The sequence below is a fragment of the Prionailurus viverrinus genome, chromosome B2, assembly GCF_022837055.1.
Source record: "Prionailurus viverrinus isolate Anna chromosome B2, UM_Priviv_1.0, whole genome shotgun sequence".
Classification (NCBI taxonomy): Eukaryota; Metazoa; Chordata; class Mammalia; order Carnivora; family Felidae; genus Prionailurus; species Prionailurus viverrinus.
In genome coordinates this window covers 86593382-86618739 of record NC_062565.1, presented here as the reverse complement: position 1 = coordinate 86618739, position 25358 = coordinate 86593382, and the positions used below count along the sequence as shown (strand labels likewise).

At 37.4% G+C, this 25358-nt stretch overlaps 1 protein-coding gene and 1 long non-coding RNA gene across 4 annotated transcripts in view; one reads left to right on the top strand and one right to left on the bottom strand.

Moving 5' to 3' along the window:
- FUT9 (fucosyltransferase 9) overlaps window positions 1-5744 on the bottom strand; it is a 201227-nt gene extending 195483 nt beyond the window's left edge. For all 3 annotated transcript variants that reach the window (XM_047860805.1, XM_047860803.1, XM_047860806.1), the window contains exon 1: window positions 5379-5744. The gene's annotated coding sequence lies outside the window, so the exon portion shown is untranslated. The remainder of the gene's footprint in view (window positions 1-5378) is intronic.
- Window positions 4535-24258, top strand: LOC125166783 (uncharacterized). The gene is made up of 3 exons (XR_007152539.1): window positions 4535-4565; window positions 4686-4924; window positions 24185-24258. It is a non-coding gene; the product is annotated as an uncharacterized LOC125166783 (long non-coding RNA).
- Window positions 24259-25358: the final 1100 nt, after the last annotated feature.

The window sequence follows — 25358 nt, the reverse complement described above, 5'->3', positions numbered from 1 at the left end:
TTGTTCTTATCTGTCTCTCCAATTATACTGTAAGTTGATTGAGGGCAGGACCTATATCACATTCGTCCTGTGTCTGTAGTTATGACTTCAGTTCTTCCCGTACAGTAGGCCCTCAATAAGTGGAGGCTGAACTATATTCCAAAGAAATTAGGTTATGGGAGCCTTATAAATGTAGTCATTTTTTTCAGTTAAATCCATGTCTTAGTTGGTTTAAAGAAGGCCATTTTCTAAGACAAGGCTTTCCCCTCAGCTTTTTTTTTTTAAGTTTATTTATTTTGAGAGAGAGAGAATGCACGTGCACATGAGCTGAGGAGGGGCAGAGAGAGAGAGTGAGAGACAGACAGAGAGAATCCCCAACAGGCTCCACACTGTCAGCACAGAACCTAGTGTGGGGCTCGAACCCACGAACCCTGAAATTATGACCGGAGCTGAAACCAAGAGTTGGAGCAGGCTTAACCGACTGAACAACCCAGGTGCCCCTCCCCTCAGCTTTTGAACCAGACACACAGCAGTCCGAAATCACAGATTCTTGGAACTTCAATTAACCCAGGCACACGTAGACAACACAGTATTCTTCCATGTAATGTCATTGAGAAATCAGTCTATATTACTATGTTGCTCCTCCTAGGTGAGACAGCACCGATAAGGCACCATCACCAAGAATACATTTGAAAGTTTATCTTTTACCCAGTAATGATGATGGTTTCCCATTGATTTAGTCATTTATTTTCACTGATCTGTCTGATCAGTGGCGAGAAAGATAAAAGTGCTAGGATTTTCAGTTGCAGGCTTGGAACTTTGTGAAACAAATTTATCTTCCCTGACCATCTGAACTATTCACAGGCTAGAGTGACAAAACAAAACAAAACAAAACAAACACAAAAAGTTTGTGTGCGGATACATAAACCTTCTCTGTGATCACAAAAAGACTGAATATAGGGAGAGATGAAACTATATGTTTATTTCACCTGTTTTACTTAGGGAAACCAAAATCTGTTTTTAGGAATATTTTTCAATGAACTATCTATTAAAAGTTAAAAGGGAAGTATCCAGGAAATTAAAGAAATCTTATGGGTGTAGAATTTATGATGAAAGTTAAGCAAAAATGTTAAAATGTTTTTATGTGAACCAATAACAGTTAAATTTTCAAAACACTTCCCAAGCTTTAACCTGAAGGTGGAAAAGACTGAGCAGAAAAATATTACTTTCAACTGTGATGGTCACAGGACTGGGCATTCCCTGAAGAAGCACAGACTTTCATTTCACAACTTTCAGTGTTCTTTAATACTCAAACTGATTTTTCCCTGATAACCTTAAAATAAAATCAGAGGGGAAATTGATTTTTATTTTATAGAAAGATTTACGGCATGGGGTCAGGAGACCTGGATTCTAATTCTGTTCCTATTAACTATTTAAAAACCTTGCGTAAGGTATAGTAAAATGATGAGAATGGAGTGCCCTCTACATCCTCCAATTGATATCTAAAGTCTGTGTTTCCTTCCCTTAAAAATGCTAAACATTCTCTTTGCAGCTACATGAATAAAAATGAATTTCACACAGTCACATGTTAAATCACAGAATCTAAATGTCTCTTTTCTGCAAGAATTTCAATTGTTTCATTGATCTTATGAGAGTATCACTTTTTTTGTCAATATATGAAATTTATTGTCAAATTGGTTTCCATACAACACCCAGTGCTCATCCCAAAAGGTGCCCTCCTCAATACCCATCACCCACCCTCCCCTCCCTCCCACCCCCCATCAACCATGAGAGTATCACTTTGAAAGCATTATTAAACTCTGGTTAAATCATCATGCTAGTTGCGAAATATTCATTTTGCTTATTTGTTGTTTGAGAATTTTTGGTTAAATATTCCTTTCCCTATGGAATAAAGATGGAAAACAGCCATATGTAAACATTGATGTAATAATTTGATATGTACAAGTAAAATATGAGGATTATTTTGAATTCATAAAATTTGAGGCATTTAATGATATGCAGATCCTTGTGAATTATAAATAAAAAAGCAAAAATCCATAAAAATTGAATATATATGGGTATATAAACAGAAAAATATAAACGATATATATTAAGCTATAAAAATATTTTATGTAGTTATCCCTCAATGGAATCTTCTACCCTTCATAGAACACTAAAGAAAGCACTTGGCTCTTTATTTAATATAATTTTAGGTGTGTGAACATTTGCGTTTTCCTTATTTCAAGGTTTTGTTTTTAAATTTGTCTAAAATATTATTTAGGTCAATTAGTTGACATAAAACAGTTTGGCTATAATCCCCAGGTTTTACTGAATAAAATAGATGAGCCACTTCATTAAAAAAAAAAAAGGGAATTGTTATTGCTGTAATTAAGGAAACATTTCTTAAAATCCAAGTTGGAAAAAAGCTATTATCCCAAATACCAAAATAACAGAACCTGTATTTAGTTACCTTTACTTGAGAATTTAACAAGTATCTTTAACAAGAATTTAACAACTTAAGAATTTAAACAAGTATCCTTAGATTTTTATCCTTTCTCTCTCCCTTCTTGCATGCTTTCTCTTCCTCAACACAACCCCACACACACTACACAAGGCCAAAAAATGGTTTCACATACAGCATTCAAATAATATAATCTATTGGTGAAATAATCTATATCATTTCCGCAGTTTTAAATTTCCTAATACCAATTTTTTAATCTCTCTTTACCATTGTAAACATTTACTGTAGACCTATCCCATCCTCTAGGTGGCACATAATTGTGAGCAATAGAAGATACAACTTAATGATATTGAAAGGTGTGCCATTCAAATATTGGTATGCCTTGTTTCCCCAAGTGTTAGATTTAGATGTTTTGCAAAATATTAAAAATGACAATGACTTGAAATTTAGGCAGATCCTGAGTTCCAGTTAATCAAGAGTTCCTGAAATTCCTGCCAGAATGTATGGCAGATTAATTACTTGCATTTTCATAGCCAATTCTGAGACCATTTTAATATTGCATGTATATAAATAAGCATTTATCCACGCAAAAGGTGTGTGGAGACATTTCTGATATTGTTTAGAATTTGACATTAATTAGAATTATGTTAGCATAATCACTTGAACTTATCATTTATACAATTTTGGACAATAACTGATCAAAGTCATCATTGCTCCTTGCTTTCCTTTTCATTCAATTGGGTGTATCTTTTCCAATACAGATTCAATGTTGTTGGACACGTTGCATACAGTAAGCATCCACTGTTATAAAACGGTAAAAGCATTAAAAGGAAAAAAAATGACCTTTTGATTCAGCTCATAACTTATCTACCATCTATCCACTTCATATGACCACATGTGCATATTTGTAGTAATTGTAAGTTTTAAAACTTGTTTTTGAATATTCTTCTTAGTCGAGCATTAAGTTTAAACAACCAAAACTTCTAAATTTAGAAAACCAACAATAAAGTCATTACTCATAGCTCCTCCTGACTTTAGATGCAGCTCTCTACAATTACTTAAAAGCATTGCTTGTTAGTGACTTGCTCACTGCATTTCTGCCCATGTCACAGAAAAAGAGAAATAAAGTCTCAGATACAGTTTGAGTTAAAACAATTTTTTTAAATGTTGACATTGGGTAAGGGAAGCTTTTAAGGCAATCCTCACTATACAAATTCTCTAAATAATTGCTCAACTTTTCCCTTGTATTTCTTGTGTAGGCAGAGATTTGCTAGTTTAAAGTGAGGAAACATCTCTCTGCATCAACTACAAGAGCAAGAAAGCCAATTTAATTTTTATTTCTCCAAAATCAGTTAAAATAATAATGATCACGTTACCAGGAAATTCATATTCACACACCACACACTCAAATGGGGCACCTTTTAAAGTTTCTGACATTTATTTCTGAATACTCTCGTCTGCATGAATTAGGGCACAAAGGTCTATGACCATCAGTTCTATAGAGTAAAATATGCTGAAGTTAATATGTTTTCATCACTTCTTTGCAAAACTGAATCATAAATTGTGTGCGAGTAGTTTTGTTTTTAAGATTTCAAAACATGGGGAACTTTAGTATTTAAATCCTTCATCTCCCTCATATTCATTCATTGAACACAACTCTCTGTTTTCCCTCAAGCCAACTAGAGATACTAAAACGTTAAACATGGTTCCAGAAGAAAGGGCAGCTGCCCTAAGAAAACTTCTACAGAAAGACTGGATTCGAAGATACAACACAACACCTGCGCTCAGATCGTGCAGGAGCTTTTCAGCACACGTTTTCTGATCTCACTATATCCCACTCTCAGCCATTAAACCTAAAGAAAAATAAGGGCTCTGTCTTATTGCAAAGCCAAAGGTTTTAAAGGGTGAGTTTTGTGCCACTCTCCTCTCCTTCAAGGAAAAGCTCCTTATCCTCAAGAGTTGCTGATAGTGTCGTTGCTGAAGAAGATTCATCACCCAGTCAGGTGCATGGTTCTCAACCTGGAACTAAGACCAGTTCCGGGAGAACAGGTACAATAGAGGCGTTCCCCGTGTCAGCTAAGAAGCCTCTAAAAATGAACAGAACAAATTTGAGCAGCGTAAATAGGTGTGTTCTTTTAAACAACAATAACAAAAAAGTTTAGTCGCAAAAGGTTGTGTGTGTGTGTGTGTGTGTGTGTGTGTGTGTGTGTGTGTTTTATTTTGGTTTTTGTCTTTCTGTTTTCAGGCTTGATCAGATCAGACCCTAAACAGCCCAGGTGCTAAGAAACAAAGTAATTGTACACAAGCCAGGATCAGCGCTGTGCCAGTTCCCGGAGGTGACTGTCAGAAAAGCAGACAGAAAAGAGGCACCATCGTGTCGAGGGAATGAGGTCAGAAATCACCCGGTGGACCATTCGCTCTGCGAAGGAATACGGCGGGACAGTGGGGCTCGCGAGCCAGGCAGGCTTTGTAAAAGGAGAGAAGGTGGGTCAGAGGCGGACTTTGAGGAGAAGGCTTTGTCAGGCGCGAGACCCGGTGAAGGGTGGCAGACGGGGGCGTTTGCCAGCTGACAGAAGCGGGAAATCAGAAGAGGCAAACGCGGGGACCCTGAGGGCAGAGAAGACCCCGCGTCGGGTGACGGGGAGGGTCAGGGCCATCCAACGCTAAGGCTTAGTGTGGGGGGTCGGCAGCTGGAAGGTGAGGCGGGACCGCGAGCTGCCGGCAGCGGTCCCCGGCAGGGAGAGGGGGTTCAGGTTGCCAGCAGGTAGAGTTGAAATCAAACAGCCCCTCGGAGACCGCGGAGCAGCGCCCTCCCTGGACTCCCTGCCTCGAGGTTGAGGAATCACAGCAGGTGGTTTTGTGGTACCTCCTAAAGCAAGGGGTGTTCTCTGGGCGTCCAGCCCGGGCGCCCGACCCCCGCGCTCTCCGGGCTACTCACCGGTCCAGGGAGGGAAGCGCCATCCGGGCGCGCGCGAGGACTGCGCAGCGCAGGCGGCAGGCAGGGCCGGGCGGCGGTGGCGGCGCTGTCCTAGGCGCGGGACTGGAGCCTGGGGACGCCGGGGCGGCGACAGCGGCGGCGGGGGCGCAGGGAGCTGCCGGCGGGGAGGGCTGTGGATCCGGAGCTGCTGCGCCGCGCGCGCTCTCTGCCCATCTCCGGCTCCGCTGAAGCGGCGGCTACTGCTGCTGCCGCCGGAGGGGAGGGAGTCGAGGGGGAGGGGAGGAGGCACGCGGTAGGGAAGGAGGGAGGGAAAGAGGGGAGAGGGGGGCGAGCGAGGGGAGAAGAGGAGATGATCTCCCAGAGTGGAGAGGAGGAGGGGCGGGAGGCGCGCACGAGCTCAGCAAAGGTTCCCACCAGAAGAGCTCGGGGGAGAGAAATGCGAGATGAGGAGATGGTTCCCTCCCCCGCCCCCACCTCCCCTCCCCTCCTTCCCCCTTCGCGCCCTTTCCTTGGGCTCTTCCTCGAGTAGCTCAGACCTGGGGTTACCCAGGCTGGGCTGGAGCCGGGGCTTCTGCGCGCTGGTGAGAGTGCTGAGCCCCAGAGGCGGCCGCGCCAGCTCCCCGCGCCACCGGCCTGAAGCACCTGTGCGCGCACACACCGCCGCCGGCTCCATTGCGGCGGCTCTCCCGCCGGGATCTGCGGGCCTTTGCTCTCGCTGTCTCCCCGTTCTGGTCAGATTATGCTCTCGCATGTGCATCCATGACATGTGTGTCATGCCCCTACTGCGGTTCGCTTCCTGGGAGCTTCTTGGCACAGGGTGTCCGACCAGAAGGTGCCGGCAGGGAGCTCAATGCAGGCAGCGGTCGCCAGCTCCTTAGAGCTGTGGCTGGTTAAGGGTGGCTGTGTTTGTTTGCCGCCCGGGTTGACTAGTTAAAGAGGTTAAAAAAGAAGAAGAAAGAAAGAAAGAAAAGAAGTCTTATGACCTGATTGCCTGGGATCATGTTTTCAATTTTTAGGGAGGTTGTAAATGTTAAGGGGTACGGGGGCAGTCCATTATCTTCTGTCTTGGTTTTCCTCCCTTTCCCCTAAAAAAACCGTGTCCTAAAAAACCGGGACACGACTTAGCACGTTTAGTGGAAATATTTCTCAATCTTTCTACTGCAGAGCTTTTCGTTTTTACCCAAATTCTCCTCGTGTTGGCGTCGCTTTCCTGTTGTAGATTTTCTTTGCTCTGTTAGACTGAATCATTCTTGTTTATTCGCAAACTACAAAGACTCGCATGAAAATAGATACTGTATTTAGCGCCTTTTATATTCACAAGCTCAGAGGGGTGAATCCACACATTTAGTAAATATGAAACAATTGGGACATTGTTGATTTCCATGAACCATAATTCTGTTTCATAATCTTCACGTGATAGTTGAGGGTAGGCAGAGAGCAAAGTAAATTATGTGTGTAAAAGGTATGACTAAAGTCTAGTACAACTCTCCTCAAATAACATTTGACGTGATAGAATTACTCCCCGTGAGCACACTGAAGAGAGTTTTAGATTGTGTGCGTGTGTGTGTGTGTGTGTGTGTGTAATTTTAGTAGTCTTTCGGTTAGTTGAGTCATTTTTTACAAGCCTAAAGCATCTTATCCTGTAGTATAAGAAAACCAGGCACTTTATTTTACATAAATGTGTCTTATATAACAAATGTACCCATATTACAATACTCTCAATTGTATATGGAGTACAAAGACACATTTTTAATGCAATAAGGCATACCCTAAAATGATGAAAAACCTCTAGCGTTTCCCATATACATTCACATGAGAAAAAACAATGTCCGTATGAAACATATTGCTGGATGGTTTGGATATTGTCAACTTTCTAGAATCTTTCCTGTGGGACACATCTGTTAGTGAAAAAATTTGGTTTCACATCTACCTAGTAATCCGAATGAGAGAAGCACTTCCTCATTAAGGCAACGGCAGACATCAAACTTTTCTGATATACCTTAGCTTTGAAAGGCAGGTGTTACTGTCTCCTGATGTTCAGCACTGCACCATGCAAATTCACCATATGCTATTCTTCTTTGAAGAAGACCATAGGAAGAATATAGTGGGTGAGGGCCTGCACTTCATTTGACTTTAACATTTCTCAGTAGTGTCTAGACTGCAGACATAAGCAGTAAATTTTTCAAATCCTCATGGCTACTTGGGCAGAAAGTGGTCACCAAAAATTTAATCTCCATTTTCTCATCCCTGTTTAAGATATCCCTTACCCTTCCTTCACTAAGGTAATTCATCTTTGAGAATTTTTGTCATTTTCCTCCTATACTTGATTATGAAACTGTAATAGCAGTGTCTGTATAGTCTTGTTTTACCGTTGGAAAAAGACAAAAACAAACAAACAAAACATGGAAACAAAAATGCCTTAAGGCCAAGCAAAAAGAAGGGATGACATTTAGAGCACAGCAAGACAAATTTTTAACTCTTCATCCCTAACCACTTGGCCCACCAGAGACAAGAATAGGTGATAAAAGATGGAATGGTCTTCCCGTTCTTCTGCTGGAGGACTTGGATTTCAATTTAGATTCTCATGCTGGGTAAAAACTTGCTTTTCACCTCTATCATGTCATTCTCCCCCTTTTATATGTCTTTCCTCTTCTACATGTGCATTAGTGTTGCACTGTGTTCTTCTTTACAACAAAGGAAGCCAAATAAATAAATAAATGAAATAAAAAGCTTCACTTTAAACACTGACGCTTTGCATTTACTTAGTTGAAAACAAATTCTTACATTGCAATTTTCTGAAGTCAGATCTATTGAAAACCCTATCTTTGAGCAATTATTGCAATATACTACCAGATGCTGGTTAGCAAAAGAAATATCATTAATCTACTTATTGAATACATATATTTAGTAAGCACCCCTGGTAGGCAGGCACCATGTTAGGCCCTGGGGATATCACAATGAAGAAAGATGGTAACCGTGGCCTTTTGAAGCTTAGAGTCTAATGATCCAATAAAAGTGCTTTTTCACCAGGAAAGATGCAGGAAAGATGTTTTTGGTGATGATGATAATGATGATGATGATAATGATTTTAAATTTCAAGCCCAAAGAAGAAATATTTATTAGTTAAATTGTAGGCATTAACAAGATTGGGGATAAAGCAATACAGATTATTTGGCTTTGTTTGTAGCCAGTTCTTACATCAGTTGTTGAAAAAAGAGAAAGAAGCATTAGCGGAAAAAAATAATATTTGTTGTAGTAAAAGGCAACAGTAGAATTTTTTCAGGCCAGTGAAAGTTTTGATGAGCCGTAACTTTTAAAAATAAACATTTGCTATTATTGGTGGGGGAAAATGGAGAGTAATAAATGTCTTTGAGGTTGTGGAGACTTCTGAAAAATCATATATGTACCACGTAATACATGTGGTTAGTACTGCTGAATACATGGACAGATTTTACAATGATGATGATGACAATAATCAGCAATTTTTCCCATTCTCTTCCTGCAAAATATACCAAAACAACAAGGAGAATTAAAACAAAAAAAGAGAAATCTGAAAATTCTAATTTCAGCAAAATCAGGAGATAGATAATCTGCAGTTTCCAAAGAGTTTGTACAAGATGCCCAAACTGCTGAGATCAACCAGAACTTGAAGAAGAGGAAGTAAGGAGAGGAAGAGCAGACAGTGGGCCCAGTGTTATCTAATCTTAGAAAGTATTGATAAAAATATTGTTCCTGAAAGTGAGAGTTTCACTCTGAAGTGCAAAAGCTCTTTCCCCTGGTGACAACAATGGATTGAGAAGCCAAAACTTGAGTATAAGCTGCAAAAGGAGGAAAGGAAGAAGCATGTCAAGTGTAGACAGGCTCAAGAAATGTATGCTTTCTGAACGTAAATTGCTCATCTTGACTTGCCAAACGTATGCATCTTATTTACAGAAATCAGTGTGGGGACTGGAGTGAGTGGGACTGAGGATAAGAACCCTCTTGGGCATGTCTTGTGGAATGAAATGTAGGGCTACACACAGATTAAACAGAGGAGTAATGTTTGCAAAAAGCCTTCTATCCCTTCATCAGCAAAGAAGCAGAACATTTGTAAATCTCAAATGGCTGTTTTCCCCTCTTTTCTTCCCAGGAAATTAGAGGAGAAAAATTTAACTCAGTTAATGATGAGTAATAAAAAAAAAGAATGGGCATACTATCAGTACAAAAATAATATAGGAAAAACCTTACAGAGGAGCATCAAAATGTAATAATTGTTGAGGAACACATACCATAACAGTGTTGCCATGGAGAAGTTGAAAAATCTGTCCTAACATTTTGCCATGAATTTTCATAAGGGTGCAATGAAGGAGTTGCTTCTATGAATGAAAACTACAAGGCACAAATTTGAGAACCTGGGGATAGTTGAGATAATAGGAGCAGATGACCCAAAGCTGGCAAATCTTATGACAAATTAAGAGTGAATATGGGAGAATTACAAGGTGAAATACACACTGAGGTAAATACAGCAAGGGAAAGAGTGCAGAAACGAGAAAGGTTAGCAAGATGAACTGGAAATAGATGAATAGGGTTAGAGAGAATATGAAAGATGGAGCAGATTAGCAAACAATGCAACACATACATAGTAGAGATCCTGAAGAAGAAAAATAAGTAACAGAACAGAACAAATATTTAAATATATTATTAAAGAAAGCAACATCCTCGAAATGAAAGACGATTTGCGATTTTGTTAGTTTTTTACTTTTTCAACTTCTTATTTAAATTCCAGGTAGTTAACATACAGCGTAATACTAGTTTCAGGTGTAGAATTTAGTGATTAATCACTTACATATAACACCCAGTGTTTATCACGAGTGACCTCCATAATGTCCATCACCCATTTGGCCCATCCCCCCACCCATCTTCCCTCTGGCAACCCTCAGTTTGTCCTCTATAGCTAAGAGTCTGGTTTCTGGTTTCTCTCTCTCTCTCTCTCTCTCTCTCTCTCTCTCTCTCTCTTTCTGTCTCTCTCTCTCTCTCTCTCTCTCTCTCTCTCTCTCTCTCTCTTTTTAAGGGGTACCTGGCTGGCTCAGTCAGTAGAACATATGACTCTTGATCTCCAAGTCACGAGTTCCAGCCCCATGTGGGCCTGGAGCTTACTTAAAAAAAAATGCAATTTCACTTAAAGGACACAATGATTACTAGGAAAATTGCTCCGGAATTGTTACCACCAAGACATATCCTACTACAATATATAGAATTTAAATATAATAAAGAATCCTTCAGGCATACAGGCAAAAACAATCAGTAACTTATAAAGGAGAATATTGAGAGTGGCTTCAGAATTCTTCACTGCAACATTCATAGCAGAATAGAGTCGATCAATATCTGTGGAGGAAAGCCCATCAGATACCAAAGAAAATAAAGTGAGAGCTAAGGATTTTTTTCTATTTAGCCAAGAAGTCCTTCAAATATTACAGGTACACACAGTTTTGAACATGTAAGGACTAAGGGAATATTGTTCATATGAATCTGTCTGCAGAACAGAGAATGGAATTTAACTTTCTAAGAGATAAATGGAAGAGATGTCCTAGATCAGATACTGACTGTGGGCACTAAATGTATTTAATCACTGACCAGAAATGTGGAATATGCGAATGAGAGCAAAATAATAGAATATAAATCTCATAGACCCTGACAATATAGAAATGATATATCTAAACAAAGTGTAAGTGAGAAGAGCAAAAGAAAATGGTGTTTGAAGGCATTGATTGTTAAATGGCCAGGAGTCAAAGGAAATCACTTAAACATGTCCTCTAACGTATTTAACAACACAAAGATAAACTATAATCAAAATAATAATAAATAAATTACATAGTGAAGGAGGGAGACAGGAACAAGAAATAGTAATTTTATTATTATTTATTTTAGTAAACTAAAAAATATAGTCTATAAAAATAAAGAAATGCAGTTAATTTATAAAGGAATAACTATAAAAGTAATAAAGAATGAAATAAAAATCATAAATATTGAGAATATACACATACAGGAATAAGTAAAATAGACCCCAGAGTGAAGAAATTTTACAAAGTTAAAAAATAAAAACACAACACAAAACAGTATGGCAGAACCTAGAGGAATCATATACTTCATATAATAAAAGTAAAAACAGTTCTCTCCTTCTCTTTGATAAAATGGGACTTTTAGATTTGATCAAAAATAAAATAGAATTTTGTGCTTTCTATCCATAACAAGAAAATCAGAATGTTTGAAAACTGAAAGGGTAAACAAACATATACCTGGCAAATGCATATAAAAAGTAAGCAGGAAATGAAATAATAATTGGAGACAAAGTATCTTATGAACCAAACATGTTAAACAAGATGAAGAAGGATATTTTAAGATTATATTAACAGGCACCTTCCTATGTATGCAAAACAATTATGATTATCATGTACAAATAGTATAGCATCTACATCAGGTAGCATCTACATCTCACTATATCAGGTATTAAGATATAGGCAAAAAGATAGCATGAAGCCTGCTATTAGTAGGAATCTTAATACTTTTAATTCATGACAGTTTACAAGTATAGGCAATGCATAAAGATATTAAAGATTAAGTATCATATACTCCTTTACAATTTTTTTAATGTTTATTCATTTTTTTGAAATAGAGAGAGACAGAGCATGAGTGGGGGAGGAGCAGAGAGAGAGAGAGGGAGACACCGAATCCTAAGCAGGCTCCAGGCTCTGAGCTGTCAGCACAGAGCCCAACAAGGGGCTCAAACTCACTAACTGCGAGATCATGACCTGAGCTGAAGGATGCTCAACAGAATGAGACACCCAGGCACCCCTGTACCATATACTTTTTATAGGCTATTCTTACTTAGGCATTGATGGAAAATCCTAGTTAGAATATTAACAAATGAACCTTAGCAATACATGAAAAGAAGACAATGTATGCAATTTTCTATATTAGAAAAGTTACTAACATACCTCCTCATTTTCCTCATCTATAAATGGGTGTAAAACATCAGTAGCCACTTTGTGGAAATTTTTCAAATGATTTAATACATTTCTTTAGCGAGAAATCTTTAGCATACAAAATCTTTAGCAAGAAAAGCTAGAGTACAGTGAGCCCTTCATAAATGTTATCTGTTGTGTTTATCAGCTTTCATAAGATATTAAAAAAATGACTATGCTTGTGAGAATAATATAGCTCTTATTTTCATTTTTTAAATAATTTCTGTGTGAATTTATTAATGTTGTATTCTCATTTTTTGTCCCTTCTCCCCAAGGTTTTCATAATTAACTTAGGGCCTCTATTCTTTTTTTGCATAATTATTAAAATCCTGGTAAACATTAAAATCAATTTACAAATTCTGAGCACACTGCAAACTATCTATTTAAAAATAAATTTGAATATAATAGTAATATATGAGTATATTTTCTCTCTTTTAGTAGACTTTATTTCTTAGAGTAGTTTTCAATTCATAGCAAAATTAAGCAGAAGGTACAGAGAATTTTCCTATATTCCTTGTCCCCTTTACATGCAATCTCCCCCACTATCTACATTCTGCACCAGAATGGTTCATTTGTTCCAATAGAGGAACTTCACATTAATACATCATTATCACCCAAAGTCTGTAGTTTACATTAGGGTTCACTCTCAGTGTTGTGTATTCTATGGGTTTTGACAAATGTATCATGACATATGCCCACCATTAGAGTATCACAGAGAATAGTTCCACTGCCCTAAAAATCCTCTCTGCTCCATCTATTTATTCCTTCTCGTCCGCTAGCCCTTGGCAACCACTGATTTTTTTTCACTGCCTTCATACTTTTGCCTTTTCTGGAATGGCTCATAGTTGGAATCACACAATATGTAGCCTTTTTTGATTGGCTTCTTTCACTTGGTAATATGCATTTAAAATTCTTCCATGTCTTATAGTTGTACCAAAAAGAATAAAATATCTAGGAAGAAACTTAATCAAAGAGGTGAAAGAACTGTATTCTGAAACCTGTAAAACATTGATAAAGGAGTTAAAGATGATTAAATCAATGAAAAAAGGGGTGCCTGGGTGGCTTGGTCAGTTAAGCCTCTGACTTCAGCTCAGGTCACGATCTCACCATTTGTAAATTTGAGCCCTGCTTTGGGTTCTGTGCTGACAGCTCAGAGCCTGGATCCTGCTTCGGATTCTGTGTCTCCCTCTCTCTCTGCCCCTCCCCTGCTCATGCTCCATCTCTCTCTCTCTCTCTCTCTCACACACAAATAAATAAACATTGAAAAAAAATTTTTAAATAAATAAATGAAAAGATAAGGATTGGAATAACCAATATTGTTAAAATGTCCACACTACCCAAAGCAATCCACAGATTTAATGCAATCCCTATCAAAATACTCACAGAATTTTTCATAGAACTAGAGAAAATAATACTAAAATTTGTGTGGAATTGTAAAAGATTCTGACTACTCAAAGCAATCTTGAGAAAGAAGAACAAAGCTGGAAGTATCACAATCCCAGTTTTCAAGATACACTGCAAAGCTGTAGTAATCAAAAAGGTATGGTGCTGGCACAAACAAACAAACAAAAAAACCAGACACATCGATCAATGGGACAGACTAGAGAACATAGAAATAAATCTATGCTTATATGGTCAATTAATCTATGACAAAGGAGGCAAGAATATACAATGGAGAAAAGCCAGTCTCTTCAACAAATGGTGCTGGGAAAACTGGACAGCTACATGCAAAAGAATGAAACTGGGTCACTTTCTTACACCATTCACAGAAATAAATTCAAAATGGATTAAAGATCTAAATATGAGACCTGAAACCATAAAAGTCCTGGAATGAAACACGGGCAGTAATTTCTTTGACATCAGTCACAGAAACATTTTTCTAGTTCTACCTCCTCAGGCCAAGGTAACAAAAGCAAAAATAAACTACTGGGACTATACCAAGATAAAAAGCTTTTGGGGTAGCTTGGGTGGCTCAGTCGTTTAAGTGTCCGACTCTTGATTTTGGTTCAGGTAATGATCTCATGGTTCCTCAGTTTGATCCCCACATTCCACTCCGTGGTGACAGTGCAGAGCTTGCTTGGGATTTTCTCTCTCCCTTTCTCTCTGCCCCTCCCCTGTTTGCATGCTTTCTCTCTCAAAATAAATAAATAAACTTTAAAACACATACACACACTTTTTGCACAGTGAAGGAAACCACTGACAAAAACAAAAGGCAACTTATGGAATGGAGACAATATTTGCAAATGATATATCTGATAATGGGTTAATATCTAAAATATATAAAGAACTTATACAACCTACTACCAAGAAAACAAATAATCCAATTAAAATTGGACAGAGGGCCTGAATAAACATTTTTTTTTTGAAAAAGACATACAGGGCGCCTGGGTGGCGCAGTCGGTTAAGCGTCCGACTTCAGCCAGGTCGCGATCTCGCGGTCCGTGAGTTCGAGCCCCGCGTCAGGCTCTGGGCTGATGGCTCGGAGCCTGGAGCCTGTTTCCGATTCTGTGTCTCCCTCTCTCTCTGCCCCTCCCCCGTTCATGCTCTGTCTCTCTCTGTCCCAAAAATAAATAAAAAACGTTGAAAAAAAAAAAAAAGAAAAAGACATACAGATGACCAACAGACACATAAAAAAGATACTCAGCATCACTAATACTCAAGGAAATGCAAATCAAAATCACAACAAGTTACCACGTTATGCATATCAGAATGGCTAGAATCAAAAAGACAAGAAACAACAAGTGTTAGCAAGGATGTGGAGAAAAAGGAACCCTTGTGCATTGTTGGTAGGAATGTAAATTGGTGCAGCCACTGTGAAAAACAGTATCGAGTTTCTTCAAAAACTTAAAAACAGAAATACCATATGACCCAGTAATTCCACTATTGGGTATTTACCCAAAAAAATAAAAAACATTAATTTGAAAAGATATATGCACCCCTATGTTTATTGCAGCATTATGTGTACTAACCAAGATATGGAAGGAAGCAAAGTACCCCTCAGTAGATTAATGGATAAAGAAAAAAAATATATATAATGAAATATTAGCCATAAAAAATGAGATTTGTTTATAACAACATGGATGGACCTAGGGGGTATAATGCTAAGTTAAGTCAGACAGAAAAAAAAATACCATATGATTTCACCTCATATACAAATTTAAGAAAAAATAACAAAGAGGCAAAAATCATACTCTTAAATACAGAGAAGATACTGTTGATTGACAAGAGTGAAGGTAGATGGGAGGATGAGCGAAATAGACAAAGGGAATTAACAGGTGCAAACTTCCAGTTACAAAATAAAGAAGTCACAGAGATGAAAAGTACTGCATAGGGAACATAGTACAATTGGAATAATGTTGTTTGGTTACAGATGGTGAGTACACTGCTCATGGTTAGCACTGAGTAATGTATAGAATTGTTGAATCATTGTGTTGTACATAATAAGTAATAATAAAATTAATAGTAAACTAGTAATAAAACTAATAATGAAAGAAATACAGCATTGTATGTTAATTATGCTTCAATAATTTTTCTTTAATAATTTTTTAATTAAGAATTAAGACATTTATACAAAGGCTCAAAGACCAAAAACAGATGCTTCCTTGTCAATCCTATTATTTAAGGACAAAATAATACCACAGCTGCATATTCTTTTTCAGCCAATAGAGAAGGAACAAATATTTCCAAACTCATGTTAAAAGCCTGTAACACTGCTGCCAGACTCAAAGAGGAGGTCATCAGGAAAGAGAAATACAGGGAAATGTCTCTCATGAACATGGAACAGCAACAAAATGGTTCCTCTATGTCTTTTTATAGCTTCTTTCTCCCTATTGAATTCTACTCTAAAATATTAAGATCGTTACTGGCTTTGTTTTTGCTAGCTTTGGGCTAGTATATATTATTGAATCAATGTATATCAAATTTTCAGAGTTTTTGCTGCACAGGTATCTTATAAGTGACATATACACACACACATACATATATGAAAACTATCTTTTGTAAGATAGTATGGAAATTCTTTTTATTAGATCACTTTACTCATATTCACATTAGATCACATTAACTCTACTCATAACTCTATGACATATTCTCTTTGGACCATCATATTTTGTTATTGTTATTGACTTTTTCTATTTTTTCTTGTTGTATTATTTGACTTTTATTCCATTTTTTACTGGTTTGACATTTATTTTCCTTTTTGTTTTATATTTCTTTTCATTCCAAAATTCATTTTCATTCTAGTAGTTATCTTGAATTTTTGACATTAATATCTTAGATTTAATTGTTATATCAAACACAAAAATTGATCATTGGCAATATCTTACCCCTGAGAAAGAGAAAAATGTGACTATCCTCTTACTTAGCTCAACATCTTATATTAATCCATCTCACTTCTTGGCCCAGAACACTTCCATTCATGTTTCTGTCTTGGAATTTAGTTCTGAGTCAATTCTAAATATTTTATGGGGCGCCTGGGTGGCGCAGTCGGTTAAGCGTCCGACTTCAGCTCAGGTCACAATCTTGCGGTCCGTGAGTTCGAGCCCCGCGTCAGGCTCTGGGCTGATGGCTCGGAGCCTGGAGCCTGCTTCCGATTCTGTGTCTCCTTCTCTCTCTGCCCCCCCCCCCCCCCCTTCATGCTCTGTGTCTCTCTGTCTCAAAAATAAATAAACGTTAAAAAAAAATTAAAAAAAAATAAATATTTTAATCATGATTTATCAAATTTCAGTAAGCTTTATTCATTTAATTTTTTTTATTTACCATATTACTGTTTTCGGTCTTTACTGAGGGAGTCTTTTGGTACTACTTCTAAGTACATATTTTTTCTAAATATATAAATATATATATTCAAGAGCAAAGATAAAATAGAAATCTATTTTGTTTTTGCTATTGAATTATGAAAAAAGTAGTTATTATAATTTATTTATTTATTTATTTACTTATTTACTTATTTATTTATTTACCTATTTTATTTTAGAAAGAGAGAGAGAGCAGAAGCAGGAGAAGGGGCAGAGGGAGGGAAAGAGAAAATCTTAAACAGGATGCAGGGCTTGATCCCACAACCCTGGGATCATGACCAGAGCTGAAGAGTCAGATGCTTAACTGACTGAGCCCCCCAGGTACTCAACAAGTTTTTATAATTTATAATTCCAGGTTCACTGTTACATTTCCTCAGAATGTTAATGACATTGGTGTATAGGTTTTTTCTCTCCAATATTGTTGGTAGGAAGTCTAATGTTATTATTTCTTCATCTTTAAGCAATCTTTTTTTCCCACTCTTTACTTTTAAGAATTTATTTATTTATATTTGTCGTTCTCAGAAATGTAATTTGTGTATTTTATACTGTTTGACATTTAGGTAGGCTTTTTCCATCTAAAAACTGGGTCTAGGGAATTCTTGCCAGTAATTTGTTTAAAATAGTTTCTTATTTTTCCTATTTTATTCTTCTGAACCATTAGACAAATATGAAGAACTAAAGCATAATCTTAACATAGCATATTTGGTTGCGCAATCCTGAAGCATGGAACCTGGAGCCTGATTTCATGATTGACTCACAATTCCTTTGAATGTGGCCCTCAGAAAGTCCTTTATATTAATGATTAAAGATATTCTTTACATACCTAGAGTAATGGATTGTGCAATTCTAACTTGTCAGGATTGCTTGGCACAAAAATCAAGATTGATAATGTGCACCAGTTTCATTGTTGAGGTCCTGAGTTTCCATTACCATGATTGTTTGCCTAGCAGTGATGAGGGAGCATGAGGCAAGCTGAGGGCAAAAAACAGGCTGACACACCCCTCCACACCCCCATCCCAGTGGAATATGTGTGATATTCCTCAAACACTCCCAGCTACCAATAACAAAGGAAAGGGGTTTAAGTGCTTGCCATGGTAATGTGGGAAACTAAGGCAAATGAAAATTAAATTCCCTTACTGCCTATAGCCCATTGACAACACCTTGAAACTGGCAGAGTGACCTCCCTCTAGGAGCTCAGCTGCCTCCACTGTGACACTTTGCTAGGGGCAAAAGAGAACCTTGGTTTAGCATTGCCCCAACAGGAGGATCCTGTAAATCTACTTCCTTTATCTCAACTGCCCCCAGGATATATGCTGGCAATCAAGGTCCAAGCTTTTGGCCCCATGATATGCATCTGAGGGGCCTCCAGACTGAGAGGTTTGATTAAATGGTGATAAATGGTGTTTCCCTAGCAACAGCTAGCCCCTCAAGGTCCTGTAAACCTTGCTTCCAAAATACCTTAGAGACTTACTATATCCCTGACACCCTCCCAACCTGAGGGTATATAATGAGGACCCCAATGCTCTTCCTACCCATGGGTCCTCCCCCCTTGCTTAAATAAAATCACCTTTCTGCACCAAAGACGTCCTCAAGAATTCTTTCTTGGACGCCAGCTCCGGACCCCGTGAACCCTCCATCACCCCCAAAATTTCATCAGCAGGATATGCCTGTGAGACAAGACCCATAAAAGCCTCAGACCCTGAACATTTGAGAGGATTTTCTTGAGCAGAGATATTTCATATAGGTTTCTATGGTTCACTGTTAGGGAGAAAGCACATCCTGTACTGAGACATAGAAGGACTCAGAAGACTGCACCTGATCTCTCTGGATTCCATCCAATGCACATATTTTTCTTACTGCTTCTACTCTGTATCCAGAAGTAAAACTTTTTCAAAATCCTGTGAATCAAACTTGTATAGTAGTGAGATCCCAAAACAACAAATGTTGAACCATATGAATGAACTTTTTAAAGTTTTTTTTTTATTCTTTTCAAGTATTTTCTCTTTTTTCCTTGCTGTCGTTTGAAATGATTTCTTGGGGTGTTTGGGTGGTTCAGTCCGTTGAACGTCCAACTTCAGCTCAGGTCATGATCTTGTGGTTAGATGGTTCAAACCCTGTGTGGGGTTCTGTGCTAACAGCTCAGAGCCTGGAGCCTGCTTCAGATTCTGTGTCTCTCTCTCTGCCCCTCCCCCACTCATGCTCTGTCTCTCTCTCTCTCTCAAAAATAAATAAAACATTAAAAAATGTGAAATTATTTCTTAATTTTCTAGTTTATTAATTGTCCATGTAAATAAATATGGTCTTATATTTATCTTATCTATTGAGGGGTTTTTGTTATAGTTATTTATTTTAATAATTCCATTTTTAATTTACAAGTCGATTTGGTTCTTGCAAAATTTCTGAGTTTTTTTGCACAATTGCCTCTTCTTGATTCATAGCCACTTTTTTTTGTTACATAACCTACTATTCTGGCTTCACAGATATTTTTGCATACTTTATCTCGGTGTAGACAGTACATACGAGAATTAAATTTTTTTTTCAGTTGGTGATATTACCATTTTCACAAGAATAAGTTCTTTTTGTTTCATCTGTTGGTCATTATCTGGTGGCTGTGCCATTGTCTTTTGCTAAAAAAAATAACTGTATGTACGTATGTATGTATGTATGTATGTATCTATATCTATCTATCTATGGTATAATAAGTACTTGGCAGGAAGAGAGGTGATAACCTTATTACCATGCAATTCCTAGCTACATAGTGTTGCACTGTTTCACACCTGGCTTTGGAAGGGGGAAGTGGGGAGGAAACAGGAGGAGGAAATTGTGGTTCTATCTCCCAGGTTTGAATGGCATTGGACACCAATACCATGCATTCTGTGATATCCCAGCCACCAGAAGAGTTGGGTAAAATTGGCCCCTGCTTATGTCTGTATTTTCTTTAATATTTATATTTCTTATTCATACAAATTTTCCTTTTTTTCTGTTTTTTTTTTGCATTATGTTTTACAAGAGATCATATAATTCATGTTAATTTATGTTCATTTAGATCCTTCTTGATCTCCATGAATATATAAAAGCTATACAATATTTCTGTGTATATCTCATTCACCTAATCTCCATTTAACTTTTTTAATCCAACTTCTTGCTTGCCCCAAATTTTATCATTGCCTCAAGCAGACTTGATGTTGAACAGTTACCACTGATTGTTTTCGACAAATACTAGGGGGAGAAGATTCTTCCTATTGTGCTAGTGTGAGTGCAAGTCAGGTCAAATAAAGAATATCTCTGTTGACTGGAACTTTTTGAGCTAGCTGTCAGACGGATGCAATCATTAAAAATTTTCTGGGCATGGGATTCTTTGTGGAGCTCATATCTAGTTTACCTCCTGCAGTGGCTGCTAGGCTATTGCTTTTTGCAGCTAGTATGGCTACAAAGTATTGGTTTTAAGGCCACCGCAAAGCTGGAGAGAAGAGAATTGGAATAGGAGGTATTCAAATGTGGCAAAACTGTTCTTAGAGACGTTAGACCATTTTTGTTCTTTAATGACTGCTTCTCCTGATGGTTGCAAGCCTTTAGTTAATTTCTAAAGTTCTAAAAAAAAGTTGATTTTTGCAATTTTTACTGTGCTTTCTTTGTTTTTTTGGAGGAGGAAATTTTGAGTGGTCTTTGTTCTGCATTACTGTACCAGTGCTCCCAACTCCCTGACCCATAGATTCTTTCTTTTTACATTGTTTTGGCTGAACCAAATCCTATGCTTATACCTAATGACAAGTGCACAAAGAAGCTTCATATGACCATTTTCCAAAAGGACAGCTGAATTTATTTGGTAAATGGCTCTAATAAATACAAGCCACTACAGTGAGTATGTTGGCCATTACTTAAAAAATTAGTTGGGTCTAATATATTTCAAATTACTTTGTTATGTTGACCCCTATCAATACAATTATCATACAGTCACATTTGTTTAGAAATATCCTGTTTCTAATCAGAAAACAATATGTAGCTTCTTTTTTTAAGTTATATTTATTTATTTTGAGAGAGAAAGAATGTGTGTGAGCAAGTGGAGGTGGGGCAGAGAGGGAGAGAGAGTCCCAATTCATGAACCATGAAATCATGACCTGAGCTGAAGTCGGACCTTTAATCGACTGAGCCACCCAGGCCCCCTCAATTTGTAGTTTCTAACCAATAGCCAGCAAACATCTCTACTTATAAGGGTATTTTTATGTATATTTAGCTATCATATTAAAATTAGGCCGTAAACATTAAAATAACCTATTATACCAATTTGCTTACGTTTTTAATGCAATTCTTATACCATCACAAACATTTAAGTCTGAATCTTGTCTGATATTATAGAGAGAATGGGGTGTTTATATTCTAATAGTGCAGTTACTTATTTACTGTTGAAAGCAGTTCTTAATTAAAAAACAGGCAGTGATGTAATTTTCCCAACCAATGGAAACATAGATACACGGAGATAGCAAAAGAGTTTCTGTTTGGAAAAAAAAAAAAAAAAAAGTAAAACAACCTCCCTGAAAAGTTAATGTGTTTATTTAATATAATACATTGAGATAAGTTTTTTCTTATTATAGTTTTTTATACACACACGCACACACACACATACATTTACATATGTTTGAATGAAACATTCGTAGAACTGTTGAAAACCTTCATAAAATCTCAGGCTTTCAAAAAACCAAACTGTGAGTCATGAGATTATTTATTTACTTATTTATTTATTTTGTAAATTCCTCAAAGCGAACACATAGCCATAGGTGTAAACATGGGAACACAGAAAAGATAAGTAAGGCAAAGTTCCAATATGCTGAAATCAAAAGTAGACAGTGAACTAGCAGCCATACAAATGACCAATTCCAACAGCATCTTTTAAATATTACCCAGTCTTCAAAGGTAGGACTAACAATTCTACCTGTTCCCAACTCTTACTACTAACCACTGCCTTCCTTGTAGTATAAATAAGTTGCCATTTCACTTATGACATTGTGACGGCTGCAGAGGAAAAACCAATTTTTAGCCATATTTTAATGCCTTCATCTCTAATAAATAGCAGAGGAAATACTCTTGTAATATTTGCAGAATGAAACAATAAATGCACATGCAGTTGATAAAGTTAATCAAATAATTCTGCCAAAAAAATGAGCAGTTTAAAGACCATTTTACAGCTCTGAAACTAGTGCTTAAAATTATAAATCATTTTTTTTCTATGCATTATCTACTTTCTCTACATCCTTGACAGTAATGCTATAGAAAAACACTGTCATTTATAAACATAATATTTGTGGGGGTGAGGGTTGAGGTGACAGGTGGAGATAAAAATGACCTCATGTTAATTATAATTTCAAATTAATAGCCAAAAAAAACTTTTGACAAGGTAAAATGAGAAATTCACAGGGAAAATAGTTTTCAATAAATGTTTACCTTTAGAGTCAGAGAAATATTATTATTGTAAAAGAAAAGTGTGTACATAAATTAAAGATCATACAATAAAATTATATTATCTCCAAGGCCCCTTATAAATTATGAATATTTATTTTATGTCTTCTATATTAAATGAAGACTAAGTCTAATTTAAATCTGTGTTTGAGTAGCTGAGTTCTGTAGAATATGGGAAAAGAGGACCCTGGAAGAATGAGTTATGTCACTTCTAGAAGATGAGAAATTGACTAATTTGACAATGAACATTTAAAGTTATGTGAAGCTAGGGATGACAGTGGAGTGGAGGAATTATAATACATTTGGATAGATTGTCAGGGTTGGATTTCCTACATTAGGGAAATAATAGACGCCCATTAAGCCAAATGCTTGGCCAACTTAATTTCAGTCTTGTCAGACTTTATTTATTTATTTATTAAAAAAAAATTTAATGTTTATTTATTTTTGAGAGAGAGTGTGAACAGGGGAGGGGCAGAGAGAGGGAGACATAGAATCCGAAGCAAGCTCCAGGCTCTGAGCTATCAGCACAGAGCCTCATGGCTCAAGTCCCACACCCCGAGATCATGACTGGAGTCCAAGCAGAAACTCCACCGACTGAGCCACCCAGGCGCCCCATGGTCAGACTGTATTATAACAACAACACAACAATACAGTAACAACAATTTATAATTTACTGAACTTCTTTTATATTATTGGTGCTCTGATTAACTTTTACTATCTTCTCTAATCCTTACCAGTATCCTATGAAGTTGCCATTGGAGAGTAATTCTTGTCTTTCACTTTACAATTTTCTTTACCCTTGAGTATCTACTCTTTCTCGGAGAGAACAGTATTGGAGGGAATGTTGCTGGTCTCACTTCCATCCTATCCTTTCACTCATCTCTCCTCATGGAAAAAGAAAAAGTTGGGGCACCTGGATGGCTAAGTCTAGTAAGCCTCCAACTTTGGCTCATGTCATGATCTCATGGCTGAATTCAAACCCTGCCTCAGGCTCTGTGCTGACAGCTCAAACTGGGAATCTGCTTCAGATTCTGTGTCTCCCTCTCTCTCTGCCCCTCCCCCTCTTGCACTCTGTCTCTCTCAAAAATAAATAAAACATTAAAAAAAAAAAAGGTGTTTCTGAGTAGCAAAACTAGAAGAGCCCAGCACATGGAGCATATAGTCTCTCCTCAAGCCTTACGCATGACACACGTCCTTTCTCTCTTCTGTATGGAAAACGCTAAAAGTGCCCAACGTCTTTGCCTGGATGGAGAGGGAGTAATAAGGTATCTAATATTGACTTTAGAATTTATTCAGTGTTGTCTGATCTGGATTACGAAAATTAAAATGGTATTTTGAAGTCTAACTTACTCTGAGTATATATTTTATATGGATCTAAACTTAAGTAATAAATATTAGTACCCAGATTTTGGAGTTGGGAAACTGAGTTTCAGAGAGACTAAACCATGCTTAAGGCCATATAACTTGTAAATGGTGAGTTGGGGTTCAAAATACAGATCTCTCTGAACTTCTTGCTTTCATATATTATTTGTAATCCCTCACTCCTTACCCTCAGGCCAATCTCAGTGGAGAGAAACTTGGGGAATTTGTGCAATATGTGCCTGTATACACTTTTAAAAAAAAAAGAGAAGAACCATATGATCCTGTCAATCGATGCAGAAAAGGCCTTCGACAAAATCCAGCACCCTTTCTTAATAAAAACCCTTGAGAAAGTCGGGATAGAAGGAACATACTTACACATCATAAAAGCCATTTATGAAAAGCCCACAGCTAACATCATCCTCAACGGGGAAAAACTGAGAGCTTTTTCCCTGAGATCAGGAACACGACAGGGATGCCCACTCTCACCGCTGCTGTTTAGCATAGTGCTGGAAGTCCTAGCATCAGCAATCAGACAACAAAAGGAAATCAAAGGCATCCAAATTGGCAAAGATGAAGTCAAGCTTTCGCTTTTTGCAGATGACATGATATTATACATGGAAAATCCGATAGACTCCACCAAAAGTCTGCTAGAACTGATACAGGAATTCAGCAAAGTTGCAGGATACAAAATCAATGTACAGAAATCAGTTGCATTCTTATACACTAACAATGAAGCAACAGAAAGACAAATAAAGAAACTGATCCCATTCACAATTGCACCAAGAAGCATAAAATACCTAGGAATAAATCTAACCAAAGATGTAAAGGATCTGTATGCTGAAAACTATAGAAAGCTTATGAAGGAAATTGAAGAAGATTTAAAGAAATGGAAAGACATTCCCTGCTCATGGATTGGAAAAATAAATATTGTCAAAATGTCAATACTACCCAAAGCTATCTACACATTCAATGCAATCCCAATCAAAATTGCACCAGCATTCTTCTCGAAACTAGAACAAGCAATCCTAAAATTCATATGGAACCACAAAGGCCCCGAATAGCCAAAGGAATTTTGAAGAAGAAGACCAAAGCAGGAGGCATCACAATCCCAGACTTTAGCCTCTACTACAAAGCTGTCATCATCAAGACAGCATGATATTGGCACAAAAACAGACACATAGACCAATGGAATAGAATAGAAACCCCAGAACTAGACCCACAAACGTATGGCCAACTCATCTTTGACAAAGCAGGAAAGAACATCCAATGGAAAAAAGACAGCTTCTTTAACAAATGGTGCTGGGAGAACTGGACAGCAACATGCAGAAGGTTGAAACTAGACCACTTTCTCACACCATTCACAAAAA